Source organism: Paramormyrops kingsleyae, chromosome 8, assembly GCF_048594095.1.
Source record: "Paramormyrops kingsleyae isolate MSU_618 chromosome 8, PKINGS_0.4, whole genome shotgun sequence".
In the NCBI taxonomy this organism is placed as follows: Eukaryota; Metazoa; Chordata; class Actinopteri; order Osteoglossiformes; family Mormyridae; genus Paramormyrops; species Paramormyrops kingsleyae.
In genome coordinates this window covers 24,215,356-24,236,983 of record NC_132804.1, presented here as the reverse complement: position 1 = coordinate 24,236,983, position 21,628 = coordinate 24,215,356, and the positions used below count along the sequence as shown (strand labels likewise).

General features: G+C 45.1%; 1 long non-coding RNA gene across 1 annotated transcript in view; it reads left to right on the top strand.

Moving 5' to 3' along the window:
- Positions 1-1,019: 1,019 nt before the first annotated feature.
- Positions 1,020-21,628, top strand: part of LOC111843603 (uncharacterized) — a 65,315-nt gene continuing 44,706 nt past the window's right edge. Inside the window, exon 1 of the long non-coding RNA XR_011992651.1 lies at positions 1,020-1,154. This is a non-coding gene — a long non-coding RNA (uncharacterized lncRNA). The remainder of the gene's footprint in view (positions 1,155-21,628) is intronic.

The window sequence follows — 21,628 nt, the reverse complement described above, 5'->3', positions numbered from 1 at the left end:
AAAAAAGCAGATTAATCATCATAGTACAATTTAAAGTTGTAAAGCACTTCATCTTACTTGCATTTCAATGTGCTTGGTCCCGTGTATGGTATGCAAAATGATACATAATTACATACACATGTTAATAAATGTAAATGAGGGCTTTATTCATAATGTTATGATCAGCAGTGATCATTCATGCATTCTTTTATGAAAAACAAAATTTCAGAGTCAAATAAAAACGTAACTTGCAAAACTAATGAAGCGGCTCAGTTTATGTGGCTGCTCTTAATGGTCACTCATAAAGTTATGAAAATATAACCAGATAAACATAAATAACATTCTTTAAAGGAAGAGAAAAAGCAGTTCGCTCTGTGCTTTTATTGACCAAAGTTGGGGGGGGGGGGGAATGGAATAAATTTCCCCAACGTTCTCTCCTCCTTTAACTGAATCTCCTAATGAAGCATGTCCAGATATCCTTCCTGAAACAATGTCCTGGCGTAAGCGGTAATGTCAATATAATAACTAGCATGAGTCATTACATGGAGACATATTAGGAAAAATATGTGTGAGTCTATCACGAGCTTGGAGTGGCTTCCTGGAGCGAGCCTACAGCAGCTCTCTCGTTACAGCCGGGCCCGGGTGCTTCCATTGCGGGTTGTGACCCGTAGCTCCCATCTTGGGATGCCTGATATGAGAACTATGCATGGTGCGAGCCAATTTCCACGCACACACACACACACACATGCAAACGATGTGGGAGAAAATCTTTACTACAAAATCCCTTTCATGGGTCTGGAGGAGCTGGCTGCTTGCACAGTGGGATGTGGCATGTGCAATAACCTCTGACTTTGTTGGGAAACAGTCCCATGCACTGCTGTTTGCTTTAGCCCCTGATGGCTAACTTCTGCTTCAGGAGCTCTGGGCTGGAGCCACTGTACTGTACTTCATAGCGCTTCACGGTTGCTGAGATTCCATCCTGGCAAATCTGCCTGTGTCTTTGTCCACTAAGGACCTGAGAAGAATTTATGGCTCTCTCCAGGTGGGGCACCTTCAACAGAAGACCACAGCAGTCAATATAGTGGGAAATATAGGAGACGTAGCCCCCACCCCAACCTCGTAGTCCTGCTCCTCTTCCTCGCTCTACACTCAGCAGGATCGATAGCAGCGGCTAGGTGAGTGGATCAATGGTAATTACCCAAAGGCCTTTGCTCTGTGTAATTACAACGCGAGGAGGGATTGGCTGGGTGCCACAGTGAGCCACAGTCAGGGTAGCTATTCTGAGACGTCTTTAGGATCGCCTCTTTTTTAACCAGTGTGAATGAATCTTTGACTGGCTCCGCCTTACCAGCGTCCTTATTCCAACTTCTCATCTACCTGGGATAACATCTACGGAGCACAGCCTTCCATTTGCGAACTTGCACCAGATTTATGTGAAAACACATAGCAATGCCACTTACACGTTAAGGGCTAGGGGTTCGAATCCCACCTCTGCTGTGTGTGTGTGTTTGTATGTTTGCAGAGTTTGCAAGTCCTCCATGTGTTGTGTGAGTTTCCTCTGGGTGCTCGTGATACTTGTGCATCCGAAAGACATGCAGTTAGACTAATCGGGGTCTCTAAGTTGCCTGCCGATTGTGATTATGCGCGTGTGCTTCCTGTGAGGGCCTGGATACCCCAGCCTTGTGCCTTTTCATGCCTGGCATAGGCTCCAGGCCCTCCTTTGAGTAACTGGGACAAGCAGTTCATAGGTGGATGGCTGCATTTTGACTGTGCACACAAAAAGCGAGGGCACGATCAAAAACCTTTTGACAAACAGAATTTTTTTTTTAAATGTTAACATAGTGTCTCTATTGCCAAGCATTATATGAAGACAAATTCTTTCAATCACAATTCTTTGAACTGTAAAGTCACTGATATAGATTTGACTGATATTTATGTCACTGTGATATATTTCTTTATGAAATAGCATCATTATATATTTTTTTTAACATCACTACATTTTTTCCTTAATTCCCCCATTATATTTATTTACTTATATCAGCAATTGGTTGTTTTTTGCTCTCAGCTGTTTTATCAAATTAAATTGCCCAGCCATCATTATAGAGAACCATATTGAATGAGTTTATTTTGCATTTACATTTCATAATGGAACATTAAATGCTGACTATGTGCTATGACATTAATTACATGTGTGTGTTTAAATATTTTTATATATATATACTCAAAAATCATCTTCTTCCAATCTGAAGTACAACAAGATGACATTTTCTTTGCAATCCATTGCTTACAAAGTGGCCACTTTTAATGCAAGCGGCCCGCTGTTGCATCATTCTGTTTAATTATCGTTAAATCAAGAAGCCAAAACTTATAAGCGTGTGCTGTCCTCCACTCTACTTTTGCTCTTCATGCAGATTATCTTTAAAAACAGGTAATTTATTTTTGACAGCTAAAGCTCGGAAACACTGAGAGCGATTAATTTAATTGCATACCCTTGTTCAGTGGATGCAGAATATATTACTTTAGTCAGCCACTTCTAATTTATAGTTTTTCGGTTTTCAAATGGCATAAATTTTAAGCAATACTGTTATTTTATGTAAGACCAATGGATTTGATTGATGACAGGACTAGTTTTTGAAGTAGAACTTCGCAACAAAGGACTTAGATCTCAAGTTATGTGAATGAAAAGAGCATAAACAGGGTGAATTGTCCTGATACGGTTGCATGAGATCTGGTGAACAGAGGGGGGAGGCGTCCATTTTGAAACGTCAATGATCATGTGGCACTTGGCACAGACGATGAACTCTAACGGCAAATCAATTGTGCAACACTACATTTAAAGTCCTGCTGACAACACGCAGCATTCTCAGACAGCCAAGAAGGTCCAACAAACTAGCGCATCACCTGCGACTGTGACAGATACCTGGGCATCACATTTCAGAATTTGTGGTTATCGTTTTTTCCCATCCAAGTCACACAAAGCAGGATAATGCCACAGCATAAATGTAACACTAATACGTTCACAAGGCCAATAACTAACCTGAGCATAACCTTAACAGCGAATGCTGTCTTTGAATCTGCAATTAAACCAAGTTGTAGTTCCTGTAGCGACTCTAATTATCAATGGAATTTTAGCATATGGCTAAACATTCTGTGACCCTGCATCTCTGATTTGACAACATTACTAAGCTAAATTGAATCCTCTATTTCTGTTCACTTACGCTGGCGACCGCATCATGAGAGTCATCTAATTGGTATTTATGGACAGTTCTGACTACGGATTCCCTAGAACAGCCTCCTCCTTTGCATTTTTTCAGATTATCCTGGCCTGCTCTTTCAGCTAATTAGCTCACTTCTGTCTAGTCATTCTCAATCTGGGTTGCTGCTGTGAAATGACCCCTTTTCTTTTTTTTTCCCCCCCTTCTCCCCTCCTCCATCTTTGGCTGATGCGGTGGCGCAGTCAGGAGGGCCCCGCAGCGTTTGGATGCCAGAGATAGGGTGTCCGTGCCCCGGTGTACCCTCCAGGCCCAAGAATTCACCCATGCAGCTCCTACACATGCTAATGTCAGCTTTAAATAACACAGCACCATCCGTATCTCTGCTGAAAAGCGCCAGCAGAACACAATAAACAAACTGCAAAGGGCAGTCATGCTGCATTCTCCTCCTCGGGCTTCTCGAACAATGGGGACGGGAACAGAGTAGGCTACCTACTGTGTGGTGAGCCTCCGCTTTCAAAAGTCTAAAGCTTTATTACTGTCATATAGAGGGGTCATTAGAAACATCTGCTACTTTCGGCTTTACGGCACAGCCAGGAATTCTGGGAGCAGTTAAAATGGACAATGGGTGAATGCCGAAGCACAGAGGGCTTATTTCACTCCTGCATCATTAGGCCTGTAGGATCAATACTCGGAGAGAGGTAGCTACATTCCAGATTAAATATTTATTTTTCAATTATGAAGAAAAAGATTTATGAAATTCAACACGGCCCGTCCCTTCGATGGCAGTGCCCGGCTCACATTCAGAAGAACAATTGCAAGTCTGGAGAATGCACATGGGGAAAATATCCGGGCGCGTTTAAAAAAGATTTAAGTTAAATTTTCATCATCATAAAGGAACAAAGCTCAACTGATATCCACAAATTATAGGCAATTGTTGGGTTTTTTTATTATTAATTTACTGAACCTGGGAACTGTGGAGACCACTTAGTTTATAGTACACTGCATTAGTACGCCTTAGGGCACTGTACAAAATCCGCTCTGTTCTGAAAATTACCTTAAGGTCCAATTTCTTTCGGCAACTAAAATGCACAGATTCCTTTAACACAGGGGTCATGTGCAGCTATCATGCAGTCACCATTGCATCATCCCTACCCCGGATTCAAACTTCACAGTCGCAATAACCTGTCATCAGCTTTCAGAGCTGAGCAATATGCCCAAACCACACGTGTGTTGACTTGGCATGCAATGACAAACCAGGAAGTGAGGTCACGGTACAGGTGTGTGAATAAAAATGCTTCTTAATACTTCTTAGCAAAACAAAATAAACATACAGAACAAAATTGAACAAATTAGGGTTTGTGTAAAATTAGGTCTGCCCCCTTTTCAGCTCTTAAAGGAAAAACTGATTTCCTTAATAAAAGCTTATAACATGCTCCAAAACCAAATATATCTTATATTACCAAGCAAGCTACATTTACAGTATTAAAACATACTATTAAATGCTTCATGGAGTATAACTATTCCACAAAATTCAAAACAATGTGATTGAATACCATAAAAAAAAATCCAGTAATAGATCTTCAAGGGTAACATATTCACCTTATCCATTATGAGTCAGTGCATTTGGGGAGCTGTTTTCAACATAGTCTGGCTAAAGAGGACATTGCATGTCACCAAATTGAATTTTGAAGCATTCTGCATTAAAGTAATATGGAACTGCCATAAATAACTACAGTAAGTTACAGAAATAAAACATTGCATTTTGCCCCATTGTAAGAATACAGCATTTCAACTGTACGACTGTTTGATCCCATTTATAACCAAAATCCATGAGCCAGGTCCCATTCATTCACCATTATCCAAGCCTCTAATAACAGCTGCTATTTCTCCCCTAATTCAGGGCAGGAGGTGTCCTGCCTTTTATCCTGACTTTACTTTAATTGCTTCATTTCCTTGATTTGCATAGTAATATACTTCACCTGGTGCTGTGGGTCAAAATCACCCACTAACCGAAAGGTAAATTCTTAAAACTTTACAAGCTACATATGTTTATCTGCATACCTGCACATGTGCGCGTCAACAACTGTTGTTCTTTGATGTCCTTGTTGTCAGGGCGTGTTATATGTTACCGTACACCACAGCATTAGAGATTTTGTTGGAACGTTGGAAATACAGTTTTTGAAGCCTTCTCATGGTCCCATCGCACAGGAGAAAGGACTGGCCGAGTTCGTTTTTGTCCAGACATACTCACTAATAGCAACAAAACATTATTAAATGTCCCATAGAAGAAGAACTAAAAGGTACAGGGTGGGAACTCTGGGTGCTGTGGAACACTCAGCCAGATGCGCTAAATTAACAACAAATAATGTAGCTAATTGATATCACCAAGGGAACCCCCTGCACACACTAATTAGATAATGCAATAACTGATTTTAGTTAGTTAGCTGTATTTTTCCACACTGCTGTTTCCAAAAAAAAAATACTTTGACATTTCTGTTTAAAGTCCCAAATGACTGCATTTTTCTAATAAACGTCTGTAACAAGACACAAAGTGTTTGACAGGTTACTGGGCTCTGAAGTCTCTGTTGTTGGCAGTTGCTCCGATTTCTTCCTTTTTGACCTTGAAGTCAAACTTTGTAGCTGCTTTGAGTTTCGGCCCCACTGGTCTGCTCTGCCACGCTGTCTCACTGGCGAAGCAGAACAGCTTAATTATGCACTATTTAAAACATTTATGTGCCATCATGGGACCTGATGTTTCCCCATTGATTTGAGTCTGTGGTTGTGAGAGCATGTTTATGATCATCGGTTGAACCCTAGACAGTCATACCACTAAGCTGAGCCGTGGAGGAGCTTAATCTCTGAGGCTGCAAAGCTTGGTATGCGTTTTATAATTCTCTTGCATTTATTTTATTATAGTGAATTTTGCATAAGTAATTTTTAGCAGAGCTCTGTGTGTATGCTTTTTTTTTGTAAAAATATACAAAAACTACTTCTCAAAATATTTAGACCCTTAAATATTAGATTTAGGTTAGATATGTCATATCAGTTATTTCTTCCGGATTTCAGAACTTGGCAAGTTTGCCAATTAAAAAGTTAGCGAGGGAGCAATTACTGCTTTGAGCGCAATTAGGGTAGTCTTATAGTGTACCACGCACAACTCGATTAAACGTGCGGTTTAGGAAAACAATGAAGTAGCAAAACTGCACATCTAAACAGAGAAAACCTCCGGTTAGGCCAGCAAAAAGCACAGCATGACACGGGAGCCTGGCTATGAAGAACTGGTTTATTTTAAAGAAGTTTCTATTTTCAGAGGCAGGGACGAGTCAGATTTGGACTAAAACTTCATGGAAATGAGGCCTGATGTCTGACTGCTAAGACGGTGGGAGGGAGTCGCAGGGAAGGCGACCACAGGTCCTGGCAATGACTTAGCAACCGGTAGCTGGGTTACCTGAGCTGAAACAGAACCTAATCCACCAATTTATATAGATTGTGGAACTTAACTATGAATGGATGCTGCTCAAGTCACTCTCATTGCCGAAGTGGCCGGAGGACAAACCCTCAGAAATGTTCAAATCGCAGGAGACAAATATCAGTGTGTGACAGTGTAGTAAATTGGGGGGTGTATCTCTTAGCCTCAGGTGATATGATACACATTTAGATATATGCTGTACAATACAACACAAATAAGATACAGCTAAACGTATAACGATTCATTACGCTTCAATTCAGCAATGGTTTAATACTATGCAATTCAAATGAGATACAACTGGATTCAGTTCTGAATACATTTTAGGTGAATTTATTGTATTGTTCTGTATTTGTATGATTTGCAGTCTGCTACTTTTGGATTAAAAACATATTCAAAATGCTTGGTTTTTCAAAACAAGCCTCTATTTATTTTGAACTTTGAAGCCCATCTTAGGGTACGTAAGGTGTCATACATCATGCTCAGTAATACAGACATGACGCCTGTATTGATTTGTGATGACTTTATTGGTTTTCAGTTGATTTATTCAAAATCCTGCCTCGATTGGGAGTTTTGAATAGATGCAGCTATAGCATTAGAACAGGATTTCCTGTTCAAGGTGGTTTTACATTAAACCCCTAGTGGTAAGGGGAAAAGTTAGCAAATTACTCTCACATGTATGACCTTATGAACTTAGGATTCAATACCACTGCTGAGGTAGCAAGGAGAAGTCATTCTCTGGACTGCAATCGTTTTAAATTTAAAGTCTAAATTTGTAGTCTGGTAATATGAAGTCAATATGAAAGGCTTTGGGAAACAGAAGAAGTGATGTTTCAGCACAGATCTAAACGTGCATCACCTTCCATCCTGTCCTTTCTTCTGGCATCACATGACTTCGCTGTACTTTCTTTAGATTTAATGACATAGTTCCTGCTCTGTGATTTAAGCAGGTGGCCCAACAGGTGAGAGAGGGAGCAGTCAGGAAAACATCTTCCTTTCATAGACCGGCCACATCGCAATGCAAACGACAAGGCTGTAAACCGTTGTCTGTGCATTAATTTGTTTGAATTAAGATTTCTTGGTTCTTGAAATTATTATTTTTTTTTATCAAAATCTATTATTTCAAAAATCCAATTTTAGAGCTAGATTGAAGCTTTGAAGTGTGACTAATTGTAGACAAGTGATTACTCCTTCAGAAAAAAAATATCCAGTTTTTTGTTTGTTGGATGGTGGTAGGTATATATCTTTTCATAATATTCTATATGGTAATACTCTAAGGCCCATTCCTCAATTTTACAACTTATTACCCGAAAGCCTTTGAAGTTTTACAGTTCTTATTATTTCAGCCCTCTGGAGAGTTGCTAGTGCATTCAAACTGGAATGTCTGATTATAAGATATAGAAAACAATGCTGATGTAGCGGGGTAATACAGCCACTTCTATTTGGGTAATTACCGGACTTTTCTATTCATTCCATGCTACAGGTTTGCGGCTCTTTCTCTGTTTGATTGGCTGGCGGATAATCAATTTGGTTATACTCTCGGAAAGCCGACTGTAATAAACTACTGCGCCCTGCGGTGCCACAGGTACCCTATGCCTATATTTGTTTATTTGATTAGTGTGTATTTCTGACACTATTTAGAATAGCCTGCACATTGTTGGACTGAAGATTCACAGCATTAATAGCCTCTATAAATGCCTATATATTTCTACTTACTAAATCTAAAAAAAAAAATAGGATTTATGTTTAACTAGTTAAGATTTTGAAAAATTATTTTAATCTTAGCTTGTTATTTAGTAGGCTGTGTTGTTTGCTCGATTTGCACTTGTGTAGCTGTAATTATGTATTGTCATGTTATGTAAATTTTACAATTCAAATAGCAGAACAAATTAATTGACTCGAGACAGTCAGGAGAATATATATATATATATATACACACGCACATCAACATTGTGCAAGGTGTTTGAATGAAATTATCATTTTTATACACAATTCCATTTTCTACCTTAGATTAATGATATTAATCAATCGGCTTTTCAAAATATCCATTTACATTTACATTTTATATTAAAATATAGATTAATCACCTTGTGCTGTATGCATCATTGGTAAGTAATGAGTCACATGTACTGATAGTTCTGTGGTCTGTCGTTTGACATTAACGAAACTGGGTTTCTGTCTTAAAAAGTAGTCATTTCTGCTTCCTTAGTACTTTTCTGCTACATTACAGCTTGGACTCGGGGAACTCTGCATCGTTCGATAGAGCTGTACTTCATAGAGCAGCTGCTTCGTTTGGATTTGTGCGTGTAATCCTCTTTTCAGCTTAAACAGATACAGTGAGTGTAAACCATGAGGCCGGTGTGATTCTGAGTGACTTGTAACGGAGGTCCAACAGATATCCTTAATTATATGTTGTCTCTCCGCCTGGAAAGCAGAAATGGCATTACATGCCCCGGGGGCAAATTGAACATCTGACCTTACTTCTTGATATGCTTTGGCGGGGCACGTAGATTTGGAGGAGGGTGGGGGGGGGGCTGTGACGTGCAATGTCTCATGCGGGATTAGGCGCAACCTTCCGAGTATGCGAGCCACGCGAGGAAGCTGCCGCGGTGGTGCAGCTGTGGCGGCGAAGAAGAGCACGAGGCAGAACTGGCAAGGCACGTAGGATTCTGCTGTCCGGCCAGCAACAGTAACCGCGCAGCGCCCTGTACCCCGGGGAGCAATTGGCGTCTTTATTACCTAGCTAGTCAGATTAAGAAGCGCATTTTAGTTCGATACATATTTTACATTACATTCATGAGCGGATGCATGAAATCACTAAAGAGTCTGATCTTACGCCGGACTCTCTGCCTGGAAAGTAAAGCCCTGACATTTAGGCTTGGGTATTCGCGTTACTCGCCAGTGTTGAAATCCAGTGCAGCAACTCTCTCGCATCCCATAAAAAGAACTGCAAATGCACCGCTATAAATTATCTTATTTCAAAGTGAACAAGGCATGATAGGTGGATGCAATTTCACTCGTTTATATTTTTGTCTTGATGAAGCTACTGCTGTGTGTATATAAAAAACAGCTAGCAAGTGGTTATTTAAAAAAAAAAAAAACAATATCAAGCCCACGTTTACAACTTTTTATTGCAGTTTTATAACCTTCAAAGGGATGCCACCCGCCACGACCGCGTTAGGAGGGAATGTTGTGTGAAGAATCGAGGCTTCTCGCGGGTTGTAACTGGAGCTAGAGTAAGGAGCCACCCAAATGATGACCCAGTCACAGGCTAATGTACTTGGTTCAGCAGTTCTGGGAGCTGATGCTCCCTTGTGAGTGTATCTGAGCCTTTCGTTCTCAGGTTCACCTGCAGGCAAACTGTGTTTGAGTCTTTGGTCTGAGGGCAGCACTTCTGGAATTCGCTAGCCTTTGTTTTGGGTAGAGGGGCTACATGGGAATCTACAGACAGCACTCAGTAAATGGCTCGCTGCTTCATGGGGTCACTCAGTGTCACAGGTATCGCTTTTGTGTTGGTTGTACATCTGAGCAGTAACTGACAATGATCAAAAGATCCAAAAAGCACTTCAGGGAATGAATTATCTACATAGCGATTAACCTTATTTAGCCAATTATCTCATTCCATTTCTTAATCCTGCAAAGCTATAAAAATTAATTGTAGTATCTGTGTAGATGGGTGGAGTTATATGTAACCCTGATAACAAGAATTAAATTTTTTTAAATAGTCTTTTTTTGTGGCCAACTGGAAATTTAATCTGTCCAGCTGAGTTATATTTATGTCGAAATAAACTGGCTCTCGGGAAAGGTTATTTCAAAATATGTGTGCTTACATAAAATTTGTTACATAAACTATTGCTTTATAACTTTTCTAAATGTAAATTTAAAAAATGTTGGAATTATCCTTATTTTTTAGCCCCCACCCCCATCCCAATCTCTTTTATTTCCCATAATTGTGGACTTGTCTGGGCAGGAGGTTAATTCACACCTCTGCCTGCAGTATAACAGCTGTTAGCTTGCTGAGTGCAGGGTTAAGATCCCATCCCCACACCCTTCCATGCCGCTCCTACAGTTTGAAGTGACACATACACATAGAATTTCCACCCCCCCCCCCCCCCCCATAATAACTGAAGGAATTTCTCACATTTCGACATCATGAAATTTAAAATTCAGCCGGCACCTAATTGGCCGGCGCATGTGTCTCAAAACATTTCAAACATCCATGGATAAAGTTACCACAGTTAAGTTTACCCCATTATAGAGATATTCAAGTAAAAAAAAAAAATCCACAGAAATTTCACAGCAAGAAGACTGCAGCAAAGAGTTTCTCCTCTGGGAAGTCCAGGCCATCCAGCTACCAGTTATTTTCATTTAGAGCATTCACAGCTATCCCTAAAACTAGCACTGAGTGGTGGAGAGTCAGTATTGACATTATAAACCCAGTGGGCTTGTTAACTAAACAGTGAAGGTCCCAGAGAGAGGGATATGTATGCTACAGAAGTACATAGTGTAAGCCTATGCAGAACCCTTCTGTTATAACAGCCATAATCCCCATGAAGGGGACATATCACTGCCCTTGCAGCACACAGAGGCTCCAGCAACCTCTATCGCCAAATGCAGTTTTTGTATCAATAGAGAAATGGAGACCACTCAATTAAATATGGCCTACTTTGTTAATAAATACTTCTCAATTGCACCAACATTTGGATGCCGGCTAACATTGCCAGAAACATGCTGATGAAGGTTGCACATACGCTCCGGAAGGTTTTCTCCAAGGTTTCTGATCATCTGCTTGAAAAATACATTGTGGAATAGATTCCAGTGTAAAATTAGTGACTCAAGAGTTAAGAAGCTTCAAGGACATTGCTTATAGCGTTTTCTAGATAAGACACATACACTCACCTAAAGGATTATTAGGAACACCTGTTCAATTTCTCATTAATGCAATTATCTAATCAACCAATCACATGGCTGTTGCTTCAATGCATTTAGGGGTGTGGTCCTGGTCAAGACAATCTCCTGAACTCCAAACTGAATGTCAGAATGGGAAAGAAAGGTGATTTAAGCAATTTTGAGCGTGGCATGGTTGTTGGTGCCAGACGGGCCGGTCTGAGTATTTCACAATCTGCTCAGTTACTGGGATTTTCACGCACAACCATTTCTAGGGTTTACAGAGAATGGTGTGCAAAGGGAAAAACATCCAGTATGCGGCAGTCCTGTGGGCGAAAATGCCTTGTTGATGCTAGAGGTCAGAGGAGAATGGGCCGACTGATTCAAGCTGATAGAAGAGCAACTTTGACTGAAATAACCACTCGTTACAATCGAGGTATGCAGCAAAGCATTTGTGAAGCCACAACACGCACAACCTTGAGGCGGATGGGCTACAACAGCAGAAGACCCCACCGGGTACCACTCATCTCCACTACAAATAGGAGAAAGAGGCTACAATTTGCACGAGCTCACCAAAATTGGACAGTTGAAGACTCCATCAACTGCAAGATGCTATCCTATCAATATGGGCCAACATTTCTAAAAAATGCTTTCAGCACCTTGTTGAATCAATGCCACGTAGAATTAAGGCAGTTCTAAAGGCGAAAGGGGGTCAAACACCATATTTGTCAGGAATTCCCGTAGCAAAACACGGCGAAGATCGGAAGACAGCGGATATTTAATGTAGCGTGGAAGGTAACCCAGACGCGGAGTGTACACGAAAAGGGTAGGATAACCACGCGATTAATCTAAGAACGCTCCTTAACTAACGAGTAGGAATTCCCACCGGAATCCCCGTTCTATATATACACACAATCAGACTGCTGGAATCAAAGGCTGAAGTACTCACAGTACCGGCGATGGAGGTAGAAGAGGCTTGGGTCATTTAGCAATGACTGAGTGGCGAGAGACTGTGAAGCTCCGCTATTTATCTTCCGGACGATCACCTACTTCCGGGTCCTAGTGGCGATCACCTGACTGGTTTGCATGACAGTACCCCCCCCTCCAGGACCGGCACCCGACGGACCCGGCCGGGAGGACAGCCGCTGGCGGAAATCCCGGACCAAGGAAGGATCCAGAATAAACCGAGCCGGAACCCAAGAGCGGTCCTCAGGGCCGTAACCCTCCCAATCAACAAGGTATTGAGTCCCGCGACCCCGAGGGCGTGCATCGAGGATCCGGCGCACAGTGTAAGCGGGACCACCAGCAATGATACGGGGCGGAGGGGGGGCGGAGGACGGCGGAACCATGGGAGAAGTAACAAAGGGCTTGAGCTGAGAAACATGGAACACTGGATGAACCCGAAGAGTCCCAGGCAGCAGGAGACGATAGGTGACAGGATTAAGATGGTGGGTGATATGGTACGGCCCGATGAAACGGGAGGTGAGTTTCCGTGAGTCGGTGCGGAGGCGAAGGTTCTGGGTGGAAAGCCAGACCTTGTCACCCACATTGAACAACCGACCTGGGGGGTGCCGACGGCGGTGTTGGGCAATGTACTGACGATTAGCCCTCTTGATGGCAAAATGTGCCTGCGTCCAGAGCTTGCGACATCGACGGACCAACCGTTGGGCCGATGGGACATCCACCTCCGGTTCTTGATAGTCGAACATAGGGGGTTGGAAACCGTTGCACACCTCGAACGGACTGAGACCAGTTGCGGCGGAAGTGTGCAGGTTGTGAGACAGTTCAGCCCAAATGAGGTAGCGCGCCCAGGAATGCTGTTTATCCACAACAAAGCATCTCAGGTAGCGTTCCAGTTGTTGGTTAGTCCGCTCCGTCTGACCGTTGGTTTGAGGGTGGTAACCTGAAGACAGACTGCAAGAGGAGTTGATCATGCGGCAAAAAGCCTTCCAGAACCTGCCGGTGAATTGAGGCCCTCTGTCCGAGACGATGTCCCTGGGGAACCCATGCAAACGGACCACGTGTTCTAAAATCAGTTCTGCAGTAGTTGTAGCCCATGGAAGTCCGGCTAGGGCCACCAAGTGCACCGCCTTGGAGAAACGGTCTACGATAGTGAGAATCGTAGTTTTCCCCTCCGACTCCGGCAGGCCAGTGACAAAGTCCAGGCCGATGTGTGACCAGGGCCGACGAGGAACCGGGAGGGGTTGAAGTCCACCCGGAGACGGTTGATTGTTGGTTTTGGCCCTGGCGCACACCGGACAGGCTCGCACGAATTCTCGGACATCCCGATCCATGGCAGGCCACCAGAAAGCGCGCTGGAGGTACTGGAAGGTTCTTTTGGTACCGGGGTGGCCTGCCAGGGCAGAGGAGTGAGCCCAAGAAAGGACTTCCGGCCGGATGGACGTGGGAACATAGAGCCGGCCGGGTGGAGAATCTGCCGGAGCGGGCTCCGTGGTCTGGGCTTGGCGCACTCTAGTCTCCAGATCCCACTGGAGAGGGGCGACGATTCGAGCAGTGGGCACCACCGGTTCCGGATCCATCCGAGGAGCATCGGCCTCGTGTTGGCGGGAGAGAGCGTCAGCCTTGGTGTTCTTGGACCCCGGCCGATATGAAATGTGGAAGTTGAATTGTTCAAAGAACAGGGCCCATCGTGCCTGTCGAGGGTTGAGCTGTTTGACGTGTTGGATGGTGATGAGATTCTGGTGGTCCGTCCAGACCATGAATGGTTCGCTGCCACCCTGGAGCCAGTGACGCCATTCTTCCAGGGCCCACTTAATGGCCAGCAGTTCACGGTCCCCCACCCCGTAACACTGCTGAGTGGGGTTGAACTTCCTGGAGAAAAAACTACACGGATGCAGTTTCTGGTCCAGACCCCGCTGAGAGAGGATCGCTCCGATGCCTACGTCTGAGGTGTCCACCTCCACCACGAAGGGTTTGGTGGCATCCGGGTGAAGAAGAATAGGGGCAGTAGTAAAAAAACGACATAGCTTCTGGAATGCGTTGATGGCATCCGGAGTGAGACTGTAAGGATGGGTGGAAGGACTGGTTAGAGCGGTGAGAGGTGCAGCAACTGTACTGAAGTCCCGGATAAAACGCCGATAGAAATTGGCGAACCCCAGAAAACGCTGCAGCTGCTTAAGCGTCTTGGGTAGGGGCCAATGACACACAGCTTCCAGCTTTTGGGGATCCATGGCCACGCCCTGGGGTGAAATGACAAAACCCAGGAACGTGGTGGAGCGCTGGTGGAAAGCGCATTTCTCCAACTTACAGTATAGCTGATGAGCGAGTAAACGCCTGAGGACCGCCCGAACATGTTGGATGTGCTCTTCTAGGGTATGGGAGTAGATGAGGATGTCGTCGAGGTAGACGAATGCCCAACGATCTAGCATGTCCCGTAGCACATCGTTAATAAATTGTTGGAAGGCGGCGGGGGCATTGCACAGACCGAAGGGCATCACTAGACTCTCGTAGTGACCAGTGGGAGTGATAAAAGCCGTCTTCCACTCGTCGCCTTCCCTGATGCGCACCAAGTTGTATGCGCTCCGGAGGTCCAACTTGGTGAAGTAGGTAGCACCGGATAGAGCGTCCAGGGCGGTGTTGGTCAGCGGAAGTGGATGACGGTTCTTCACGGTGATGTTGTTGAGCCCCCGATAGTCGACGCAGGGACGGAGACCACCGTCTTTCTTCCTCACGAAGAAGAATCCCGCGGCCGCGGGTGAGGAAGAGGGCCTGATGAGACTTGTGAGTAATAGGACTGGTGGTCAGAGGTCGACCGTCCACCGCAGTGATCGAAACCGGCTGAGGTAACGCCACCAGCTCCATCCCTAGTTGTTTGACATAGGTTAGATCAATAAAGTTCCTTGCGGCTCCAGAATCAATAAAAGCCGAGGTCTTAACCCGTTTGTGGTCAAACTGGAGGTGTACCGGAACCGTGAGGCGGGAAACCGCCGTAGTAGTGGAGAAAAGATGTAAGGGACCCGGTGAGCTCTTCCCAGGACTCACCGGGTCTGACCATTTCCCGGACAGAGGGGACAGACGGCGCGATGGTGCTTGGGAGAGGCACAGTAGGCACACAGACCTTCCCTATAACGCCTCTCCCTCTCCGCTGTGGTCAGAGAGGCGCGCCCTAATTGCATGGGTTCTCCAGCTCCCGGGTGGTCCACGGATCGAGGTGGTGTTGGGAAAGCAGCTGGTGGATAAGGAGACGATGTGGGTGGCAGGTTACGGGGGATTTGCCTCGGACGCGAGCTCATCCGTTGGTCGATCCGGAGGGCCAGTTGAATGAGACCCTCCAAAGTGGCGGGGAGCTCCCTACCGGCAAGCTCATCCCGAATACGGGGAGCCAACCCCTCATAGTAGGCCGTCCGGAGAGCGGAATCACCCCAGGTGGTTTGTACTGCGAGGGTGCGAAAATCCGCTGTATAACGGCTTACGGGCGAGCCCCCCTGCCGCAGATGGTACAACCTTGAATCGGTCTCCACCTCACTATCCGGATGACAAAACGTAGCACGGAGTTCATAAATGAACTCAGGATAAGAGTGCCCTATGTCGGATCCGGACCGAATAATGGCCGTAGCCCACTCCGCTGCTTGTCCGGTAAGAAGGGAGACGAGAAGTGCAATGCGCTGTCTATCTGTGGAGTATCGGGTAGGTTGGAACTCAAACACTAAATCTAACGCAGTGAGAAATACATCGCACTTCCCGTCTACCCCATTCCATTTCTCAGGCAGTGAAAGATGGGAGTCAACAACAGGGGAAGAAAGACGAGCCGCCACCCGCGGTGCGTGCCGCTCGCCAGCCAGCTCCCGAACAGCTTCGCGAAGGCTCGCGACCTCCTGCCGCAGCGCCTCCACCTCGCCGCGAGACGCAGCTTGGATTTGAGTGCTTTGGCGTAATTCCGCGACCTCACGCTGGAGCTGATCGAGCAGTACCGACTGGTTTGTGACGGCGTCGCAGATGGCGGCGAACTCCGCTGGGTTAACCGCACCGGGCTCAGTCATTCTGTCAGGAATTCCCGTAGCAAAACACGGCGAAGATCGGAAGACAGCGGATATTTAATGTAGCGTGGAAGGTAACCCAGACGCGGAGTGTACACGAAAAGGGTAGGATAACCACGCGATTAATCTAAGAACGCTCCTTAACTAATGAGTAGGAATTCCCACCGGAATCCCCGTTCTATATATACACAAAATCAGACTGCTGGAATCAAAGGCTGAAGTACTCACAGTACCGGCGATGGAGGTAGAAGAGGCTTGGGTCATTTAGCAATGACTGAGCGGCGAGAGACTGTGAAGCTCCGCTATTTATCTTCCGGACGATCACCTACTTCCGGGTCCTAGTGGCGATCACCTGACTGGTGCGCATGACAGTATTAGTATGGTGTTCCTAATAATCCTTTAGGTGAGTGTATGTCCCAATTTTCATGGGAATCTAGTTTATTGTGATGATTCCTGTCATTAAACTCTGATTAAAGCAGTGTCCAATTACAACTGACCTGTCACTAGAAGCACTGAAATGCACAAGTACACGTAAACATTTACTTAAATTCACATACAAAATGGTCAGGTAAATATGACAGCAAGTATGAGTTGTTCAGGGCTTATAACATGAAGATATCCTTCATCTGGGAAAATGTTTCTCTCTACCAATCCATTCCAATTGCTTATCCTGGTTGGGGTTGCAGGGGGACCTGGAGCCTAATCCAGGGAGCACAGGGCATAAGGCTGGGGTACGCCCTGAAAGTTCAAAATAGTGAAACGGATGAGGGGGCAGCTAGGAAATCTGTAAAATCCATCCATCTGTTTTTTAAAATCACTTGTCCTATTCAGGGCCCAGAGCTTATCCTGGAGGTGCAAGGCAGGGAACAACTCAGGATGGGCGCCAGCTCATCACAGGGCACAAGGCAGGGAACAACTCAGGAGGGGTGCCAGCTCATCACAGGGCACAAGGCAGGGAACAACTCAGGAGGGGCGCCAGCTCATCGCAGGGCACAAGGCAGGGAACAACTCAGGAGGGGCGCCAGCTCATCGCAGGGCACAAGGCAGGGAACAACTCAGGAGGGGCGCCAGCTCATCGCAGGGCACAAGGCAGGGAACAACTCAGGAGGGGCGCCAGCTCATCGCAGGGCACAAGGCAGGGAACAACTCAGGAGGGGCGCCAGCTCATCGCAGGGCACAAGGCAGGGAACAACTCAGGAGGGGCGCCAGCTCATCGCAGGGCACAAGGCAGGGAACAACTCAGGATGGGCGCAAGCTCATCGCAGGGCACAAGGCAGGGAACAACTCAGGATGGGCGCAAGCTCATCGCAGGGCACAAGGCAGGGAACAACTCAGGATGAGCGCAAGCTCATCGCAGGGCACAAGGCAGGGAACAACTCAGGAGGGGCGCCAGCTCATCGCAGGGAACAAGGCAGGGAACAACTCAGGATGAGCGCAAGCTCATCGCAGGGCACAAGGCAGGGAACAACTCAGGAGGGGCGCCAGCTCATCGCAGGGAACAAGGCAGGGAACAACTCAGGATGAGCGCAAGCTCATCGCAGGGCACAAGGCAGGGAACAACTCAGGAGGGGCGCCAGCTCATCGCAGGGCACAAGGCAGGGAACAACTCAGGAGGGGCGCCAGCTCATCGCAGGGCACAAGGCAGGGAACAATTCAGGAGGGGCGCCAGCTCATCGCAGGGCACAAGGCAGGGAACAATTCAGGAGGGGCGCCAGCTCATCGCAGGGCACAAGGCAGGGAACAACTCAGGAGGGGCGCCAGCTCATCGCAGGGCACAAGGCAGGGAACAATTCAGGAGGGGCGCCAGCTCATCGCAGGGCACAAGGCATGGAACAACTCAGGATGAGCGCAAGCTCATCGCAGGGCACAAGGCAGGGAACACCTCTGGAGGGGCGCCAGCTCATCGCAGGGCACAAGGCAGGGAATAACTCAGGAGGGGCGCCAGCTCATCGCAGGGCACAAGGCAGGGAACAACTCAGGAGGGGCACCAGCTCATCGCAGGGCACGCTCACACACCATTCATATCTATGGGCAGTTTGGTAACTCCTATCAAGCTCAGCATGTTTTTGGACTGTGGGGGGAAACCAGAGTACCTGGAGGAAACCCGACAGTGAAACAGGGAGAACATGCAAACTGCACACACAGATCCATGGCAGAGACTCAAACCCAGGACCCAGGGCTCATCACTGCCCCACCATGCCTCCCTATCAGCAAAATATAAAAGAAAATAAAAATCTATATTGATATATATGGAACTCCACAAATTTCAGGACAGTCAATGAAGGATTAGGTTTAGCAGCTGTGTGGTAAATAAGTATATCTGTCCTTCTGTGTATCTGATATCACTTTCAGGGGAGAGGTGGACTTACAACAAAATCTCTTCAAATTGTAGCTCGCAGAAGCTACTTGCATCTCATTCGCTCACCGACTCCGATGGTGGCAAAAAAATAAAAGAACATTGATTCTATAAAAAGAAACACATCACTAGCTTCTGCTAAAAACAACCTTTATTACACTCAGTTATGTGGACCCAGCACAATTGATTTGGATGCCTTTCCTTTTGCCAATGGCTGAAGTTAATATTGTATGTAGAGACTGTCGCATGTGCCAATATCTGTTGCGAAACTGAAATCATTTTGAATGTTTTTTTTTTTCTATTTTTGGTTGTGGCAGACCACAGATATGGAATGCTAGAAAAAACTGATGAAAAACCACACGATTCCTTTTCCTGCCACCAATAGCCAGAGATATTCAGGGGCGGTCTGCACAGAACAAAGCAGCCCTATGGTTCTGATGGGCCTTTTTTTCCTCTAGGTGTGATTGGCTTATTAAGACGGGGGTTCTAATTTGCTGCATTTCTCAACACTTCTGTTAATTCAACATCCAGCTAATTAAAACACGGTAAACTAATTAAATACAAGCATGTGTCTGGTTTTTGTTTCTGCCCTGTGGCCCAGCAGAGCCTGCTGTCCAAGGCCATAGACAGATATCTCATAACTTTGTGTTTATTTTTAGCTGCCTCATATAGTTTCTGTGTAGGTATATGGCTTCACTTGCATTATATAGCTCTGTTTTGCTAATATGACTGTAATATTAATCTGTTTTGCAAGCCACATGGTGTGCAAGGGTTTACTGTCTCTTCAAACATTTAATAATTTACTTCAACAACACCCACCCTATGTATGCCTTTTCCATTAGCAAATAAGTCTCAATTTTCAATGCAAAAAAAAAAAAAAACAGGACCTCACACACTAGTAATGACAAGAACTATGACTGGAATGTTAGTTCTTTAGCTATTGTTAGTAACTAGCTATTTAGAAAGAATGCATACTTTGACAGATTTAAGTGGTCCTTAACACTACTGCTGCTGACGCCAATGCTGCTGAGTTGTGGATTGCTCCATGTTTAAAGTTTTCTGATTTTGAATCTGATACACAGCAATCGACCTGAATGCTCAGCTACCAGCAGTAGATAAAAAGTTAACAGGCCCAATCCTGCAACGGTTCAAAAAAAAGGAAACTAGTTAGCCTGCTACACTCAAAATATGCTGAAGAATAAAGTGACTGGAGAATCAGAAATTCTCCCCTAGAAAATATTGCTTTCTTACCTAATATACGTGTATACCTTTGATAATGTTCCCAATTCAGTCTACTATCCCACGTGCCTGCAGTCATAGATATACAGGGTTTGCACTGAAAGGATATCATTCAGATGGAATACATAAAACTATAGGGCTTACTTTTTTGATTCTGACATCCAAGCACATAGTATAAAGGCATTGTAATAACTTGGGAGTTAAGTTCAGCTTGCATTTCTCACTGGACAGAGTAAAAAAATGCTTAGTGTAAAAACTGAAATATCTGATTTAGTTTGTTTCGCCCATCTCAGACTTGTGACCAACGTTTACAAACTCTGAGAGCATATGTAATCGTAATCTAGCATAAGAAACATTCGGCCACATTTAAACTGTGTTTACATTTCATCAGAGGGCTTGAAACCTATCCCAGGCGGCACAGAGTGGAAGATAAGGGCACATTCTGGATGGCATGGCAGCCCACAGCGAGACAGACACATTACAGCCAATTTATTGATACCACGTCTTGGAAACGAGGAAGAAGACTAGAGCTGCATGATATATGGTACGCATACACAATAATCATTTGTCAGCACTGCTTTGTGTGTCACACAACTCGTGGCAACACTACCAGTTACCTCCACTACCACTACTCCATTGGTCGATCATAGGTTCGATTTGGCTATAGTTTATTTCAGGTAATTTCATTTCCTTCATTAGTTTTGTAAATATCACAATGTAACTTGCAGAAATTTCACATATCGTGCAGCTGTATTGAAAGCCCAGATATACACACAATTGTACTCTACAGACATTTTAGAGACACCAATTAGTCTACCCGCATGTCTTTGGAGATACGGAAGGAAACTGAGGTGTGTGTGTGTGTATATACACACACACACACACACACACATATATACATATATTCCTACATATATATATTTTTTGCTAGGAGAGCTTTGCTCAAAACATTATGAGAACAATTAGACAGAAGCAAAGCTGAGGCAAAGGCTAAGTGCCTGAAAGTGACAGGATAAAGGTTTTATAATAGCAGCGAGGGCATTTTAAATGGTAAGAGACTGCATGTTAATAACATCACATAAATTAGCGGTTTGCCCTATATGACAGCGACCAGAGCCTCTCCATCATTCCCATCCCAGATAGCCACTGCCAGCTAATGGGAAAAGGTGATTCTAAAGGTGGTGAACACCCAGGCACTCATTGCGTCTACAGTACTGATCATTGTTTTCATTGGCATCGTGCTGAACAGTAAGCACCACGCCACCCATTCAGGTCATGCTGATCACCTTTACCAGGGCTTCCTCTGGCAGGTCACATGGTTTTTTGTACACATCACATGTTCAGCTGCCTAATGGGTGCCCCATGGACAGAAGAGATCCTGCAGAGTGCACAGAAATGTCCCTCCCGGATTCCATGCATAGGACGTGCTCCTTCTTGTAGGAAGATAAACATCAGCTATCTGCATTATGTCCTCCCCAAGTCTGTCATG